Here is a 6,649-nt window from a genome sequence, read left to right as displayed (position 1 = left end):
CGCCCCGGCTGACAGTCGGCCCGCCGTCCATACGCGGCGTCCTGTTTGACCTTGTGTCGGCTCCAGCCCGGCCTGAATGCACATCTGACACACTCGCTTCCTTTGTGGTGCAATCCTGTGGAAGTCATTTCATTTACTGGGGCTTTCAACTTCAGCCAATACAGAGGCGGGAGGGGGTTCGATGGTGGGGGTGGGGTTGGGGGTGGGGGGGACGTCTGTGTTTAATCAGCCTGCTACAAAGCCTTCCCCTCCACAAAATCAAATATGATGACCGGTGGACACATCTCTGCACAGCAGCTTGAATTAAACATATGGAGGACCTTGTTTTTATTCATCCGCTCTTGGTGCCGCTCCGCCCGACACCCCATATCATCACTGACACGCGCAGCAGAGACCAACGTATGGATTGTTGGTTTGGCCATTAAGCTGAGCAAATTTGGGGGGGGTTTGAGGTCTTCTGAGCATCGTCACCTGATGTCCTGGTGTCTTTTAGCACATATAGTTGGATGGTTCCAACTTCCCTCTCTCTTCTCACTGTTCTTCCTCTGTTTCCAGGCTTGTAGACCACAAACGGGACACGGCCCCCACCCTCTGTCTTCCAAATCGTCTCTCTTTCTCAGTAAATCCTGGCCGTGTCTGTACTCCAGCAGTCTGTTAATCATCCAGCCTTCAGAGAATCCACGATGGCTGCTGCTGCAACCTTGTGCTGTCGGCGCCGGGCCCGGCTCCAGCGCCGTGCTCTCGCTCCTCGCTGTGACTCATGGGGTGGGATTATTCCTCTGAGAATCGGCTGTAAACTGTCAGTCACGTTTACCCTGAGCCGTGTTGTCTTAGACAATGTAACTAGGTGAGTGAGCGAAGGCGATGGGAAACCATCAATATGCTCCCTGTGTAAATGAACAAGGTCGTGATTTATGGCCCCTGTGGCGTGCATACATGCTGAATCTACTCTTTCAACCACCCCCCTCTCTGTCGCCTGGCTCAAGGGCAGGTAAGGGTGCCTTTCTCTGTGGCTGCGACCGTACAGCCTGTGGCGCTCGGTGACAGACAGCCCTCAGAGAGGCCGCGGTGTCATCACTGTGAGTGTAGCACCATCTATAGGCGGGAGGCACCGGCGGAGGAGGGTGTCGGGTGTTGAGGTGGCGTGCTAGGCTACCTGTGGCGACCCTTATCCACCTGCCTGGTGGTGTGTTTCAGCACTTCATCAGTCACGTCTGTCCCTCGGCCTGCTCTGCATGGCAGACTCAGACGGAGAGGGGACAGCTGTGGGAGGGGGGTGTGGGGGGCTTAAAGCCCCGCAACAGCTGCAGACCCTTCATGGCAGTGCATCTGTTCGAGGGTCGCGGCTAAAGCTAGTAACATTACATGTCATGGTGGCGTCGTGCGAGTCTATGAAATTAAAATGGAGATGTCTGTATGTCGCCGCCTCAGGGTTTAAAAATGAAATAACTGAAAGTCTTCTCTGAATCCAGCACTTCATGGCACATTTAGGTGATTTATTTGCTGTTTATGTTGGTATGCTGCCTTCTAGGGCGAGCCAGACGTCACAAATGGAGCGCTCATTAGCATTTGACCTCCACATCAGGCTTTGTTTACCCGCCGATATCTCCTCCAACAAAACCGCCGACTTCACCCCAAAGACTGTGACACAGTTCTGTTGCTGGGCGGTGAAGGTAAGCATCACATTTGCATTGCAAGGTTTCCCAAACAACTTGAGCATGCAGACTCAAGGAGGGCAGAGGAGGGGGGGGAATGACGCTCTGCTCCTCTGGGACGTAGCCACTCCCAGACGCCATCGTCTAGGTTCTGGATTCCTGACAGCTGCTCAAATCCCCCGAGATGACGGCAAGAAGTACGAGGGAAAGTTGCAGGGAAGAGTCACCGGCGCATCCTGCTGTGCAACGAGAGTAGATCCATCACAAACTGTTGCCAGAAATACCCCGAGTGAGATAAAGAGGATTTTAGTTGCGTCAATTCACACTGCACGACGCAACCCTTAAAGGTTTCACCGGTCTGCGCACAAAAATACGTTCAATGTGTTTGAGTAAACGCTGGTGTGATGGATTAAAGAGAGTTGTTGAGCAACAAGTAACAGCAAACAGGCGCCCAGGCTTTGTGCTGCGTCCAGGCCGCTGGGCGTGGCAGCTAGCTGTGCGAGCTGCTGGCGGGAAGTGGTTCCGTAATTCATCCCTCGCCCTCCCCGCTTCCGATTCCACCCATTTCACAGAGCGTAATTTTCATATTTAATGAGCATGACTCCAATACAATTACAGTAATTAGTCAAATCTCAGTCACGGCCAGCGGAGCCCACCGCCATTATTAGTAGATCTTATTAATGATGTTGCACGTGTGGCGCTCGCAGGGTAATTGGGGGCACGTGTGGGTGTGGGACCAGCGGTGCTGGGGATTGTAAAGCTGCAGCGGCGTCTCCACTGGGCCCGGTGTTAAATGAAGGTCTGCCGGATGTTAACTGGTTTAAACGTGGGAGATGCGACAGTGAGGACCAGGGGTTCCGCTCCTCCCCAACACGAGTCGGCTCGGCTCCGACATAAAGTTGGTTCAAGTTTGTTTGCCGCGTCGCTTGACCCGAAAGTTTCTCCTTCTGTAGAGCTGCTTTAAATAATTGCATATCAGTCCGCGGCATCGGCGCCGGGCTGCGGGTCCCAGGAGGATCGCAACAAAAAAACTACAAAAGAGAGACGCCGGGAAAAGAAGCCCATTTGCTGTGAGTGATGATACCGCAGTGTCTGACATTTCAGAGATTTGTGGAGCTTCCTTTGCGGACTGATCCTTATTAAACCTACAGAGACACGTAGCATCTGCACCAGAGCTCAGCAGCACCTCCGGCAAAGGTGGAGGAATTATTGTGCGTGTTTGTCTTTCTGATACATGTGGTTGTTACTTGAGTGTAGCAGCCGCCACAGTTTCAGGTCTTAACATCGTTTTTCAGCAAATACCACCTTGTTGTTAATTTAGTTTATTAATTGTTTTTTTTAGTGGCTCAGGTTCTTTCTGCTGCTGTGTTTAAGGAGGCCAGAAAAGGCCAGTTGGAGAGAAAAACTCCTTGTTTTCCCTCCCAGTTCATTTTTCTGCATTTATTGATAAAAATGCAGAGATTATAAGCCTTCCTTCACCTTAAGGTATAAGAACTCCAGGAATCTTTGTTGAATTTCTCGGGAAATTCTTCAGTTTTGAGAATTTCCTCCCAGTCTTGGAAAACTGGCTTCATTTGCAAACTTTCACAGTTGTTTCTTGTCTTTTTTTCAACTATAAACTGGTTTTCTGTATGGACTTGTCCTCCTCAGAGGACCTGGAGAACCTCCATTCCACATCCCACTGGTCTCCATTGTTTGTGATCCCAAACCAGTCCGTCCCAGTTTGCCCGCTGCCCAAGCTGCCGTGGCATCAAGGTCACTCGACGTGCACGTGTCCCTGCCGGTAGCAGACGCACGCTGTGGTGAACACACGTGTTGTGTTAGCTGATGTATGAAGAGCTAATAAACTTTAATCAGAGGAAAGTGACTCGTTGGCCTCCCATTCAATTAAGGGCAGCGTCACTTCTGAGTTAACGAGTGTGACGCCACAACAGAAAAACCTCTATTAACACGGCGTAATTAGCATAGCATGATGGAATTAAACAGCAATGACACTGCTTTGGTGCTTTTAGCGATTAAGCACGGGGGAAGACAACAATTAAGGCGCCTCTCAACGCCCCCGACTCAGCGAGGACTTGCATTGTTTTGTTGTAGGGCTCCTGAGACAAAAGGCCATTATCCTGTGAAGTTTAAAGAACGGAGAGTGATGGAGGTCAGGACGGTAATGTGTGGGCTTGAGGACGAGCAGCTATTATATAACCACGATCACCAAAACTGTTATAACAACGGCCGATCTGAAGTTTACCAAAAAGGTAATTTCGGCAAGTTATTAATGTCCACGTGCGCTGTTTTTACAATGAAAAACGGGTTTTAAACAGAGTGTATCAGCCATTTTTGAGCTAAAACAGAGACTTTGTTGTTCTTGTGTAAAGGTCTATCCATAAATGAAATCTATCTAAATTACCTTGTTTGATTTTACCTTATCCAACTGTTTTTGTTTTGGACAACAGCCTCAGTCCCTAGGCTACCGCCACAGCTACGCTTTCCAACGACGCGCTTAATTGCAGACGTCACACTGGTGTTTATAACAGTAAACACCTGAAAGATTAACCAACATTAACAAAGCACATAAATAAAATTAGCAGCTAACGCACAAACGTAGTGCATGATGGATAAGCTGTTCTCCTGCCAAAGCAGTTTTAACACAGCGTGTAAATAAATGCTAATGCAGCTAACACATTTAGCAGGTCAGTTTTATAGCCTGATAATGCTGCATATCAGTGTTACAGCAGCTTGTTTCGCTGCCCCAGACTGGCCACTGGCCAAAAATCAGTCATTCATTATTTCTATTCTGAAAAATATTCTTGAATTATCCAGGAGGGAAAGTTTACCAGGATGCATCTGGGTTGATTCTCTCAGGCCTTATTCCTGATGCGCTAATGTGACATTAATTGCTTTTATTTTTTCACTCCATTATGAGGAGCCGATCTGTTTCCGGAGCCTGACCAGATGGTTTATCAGCTCTGCGCTGGCAGCGTCATTTCTAATGGAGCGGAGCAACAGGCCTCGTAAACGGCGGGTGCAGAGGCGCGCACGGGGAGGCTGGGGGGGACCGGAGCCACTCGTGTGAAAATCTGCCTGTTGTCGGTGTCTTTTAAATATCGAATATGTAGGAAAATAATGATCTGTTAGAGAACAATAAAACCTTTGACCTCACATGGATCTGCTCTGTTTGTAGAGAGCGCCCTTAAGCTTCTGTTGAGGAGCAGTGACAAGTGTTCACTTAAAATATCGGCAGCCATTGACTACATGCTGGAAATAATGCAGCCTCATTGAGCGGTAAAGCCAAGACCAGGGTCAAATGCTAAATAAGAAGGAGCTGGCGATGGTGATCCTCCAGGGAACCCTCCTCCTCTGCGTCCTCTCATCCTCCTCTGGCTTTGCTCTTCCACTCCTCCGCCTCTACTCCTACCTTGATGCCAAACCTCCGTGACCTAGGCCAGGATCAATAGCCCAGTTTAAAGGGGATGGACTGTGTAAATAGAGGAGACAGATGCTGCCGATGAGGACGCTCGGACCACCGATGGCCTTTGACTGCTGCTGTAGCATGTGATCAAGTCTAACACGGACGCCCGTCGATACGTTCTGCACAGAGCTGTTCGGACCCTGTCCGCAGGACATCGGGACTGAAATATTACACCAGGACCACCGTGGATGCCGAGTCAGCGTCTTTTTCTCCACATCCACCCGGCCTCAATTCAATTAGCTCAAATTAGCACTTTCTTGATTTAGAATCTGTCCCCAAGTCTGTACATTTCCCATACCCAAACCTTTGTCTCCCGGGCCTGTAAATACAGGAGTGGTATTCCCTGTGCGTTGGGATATAAATATGTATTTTTATTTTGCAGCAAGATTTATATGTTTTTAACCACCTGTTTAACACTTTAGCGTGGAGCACAGGGGCAGATAGCATCTCGCCATGGAGCAAAAACAAAAACATTACTCACGTACATTTGCACAGCCTGCATATCCTGCCTTATAGGGAGGGTGTTGCTCATATTTCTGCTTATCTCACCTGCGCGACAGCATATAAAAACCTGTGTAAGTTGTATTTAACAGTTGAGTCTGTTAAACCCGAGGCCGGCCGGCCATATTAATCAGGCAGCCCACTTCCCTTCCTGACACAAAGCAAATAGTCATAAATGCTCTTATCGTCTTTTCTAATAGTGTGGACATTACCATCAGATTCATAGTGGCGTAAACGATTGCGTTTCATCTTTATCATAGCCGGCGATCACCTCTCCTGCGCCGGCCTCGTTTGTAACTGCCGGACAGTTTGTTGCGTAATGAAATTCAAAGCAGTTTATCAGCAGCAGAGATCTCTCACTCTGTTTACTTATATTTACATATATTTATATGGATTTTGTTTTTCCACATCAGCCAAACGGGCATGATGAATGTATGGTCATGGCCCCTCAGGGGACGTGGGGACATGCACCCCCCCCCCCCCCAGCAGAAGGGATATGTGGTCAGGGAAGTTCCTCCGACCAGGCAACATTTTATGAGTGGAGCCTCTTCATCATCTCAACAAGCTGCGACAAATAAAGATATTGTCAAAGCATTGTTGGGATATATACAGAGATAAAATAACACATCTATTACATTGTAATAAAGGGTGTGGTGGGTGTAGGTGTTGTGATAAACCACTTTTAATAAAAAATAATGTGTAACAGATTTATTTTAGCATTTACAGTGTAAACTTTCAGATCAAATGTGAGCAAAAACTACCCCTTTAATGTGGATCGCTTAATTAATCTGTTAATATTCTCAAGGTCTTTTCACAAACCTTGCCATTAATAAAGGTGGACATTCAATTAGCAGGCAAATCTTGATTGCTAATTTTGTCGTAACAGTCTCCTTTTCTATGCTTTTTTTCTTGTGGTTCGTTATGGTGGAGAATATGATGTGGACAGAGGAAACGGAGTCATTTCATTAATCTAATTGTCATCGCTTTCAACCGGCCAGCTAATAAGTACAAATTAATATGATTAATC

This window comes from Takifugu flavidus, chromosome 19, assembly GCF_003711565.1.
Source record: "Takifugu flavidus isolate HTHZ2018 chromosome 19, ASM371156v2, whole genome shotgun sequence".
Taxonomy (NCBI): Eukaryota; Metazoa; Chordata; class Actinopteri; order Tetraodontiformes; family Tetraodontidae; genus Takifugu; species Takifugu flavidus.
This window is presented reverse-complemented; position numbering follows the sequence as displayed.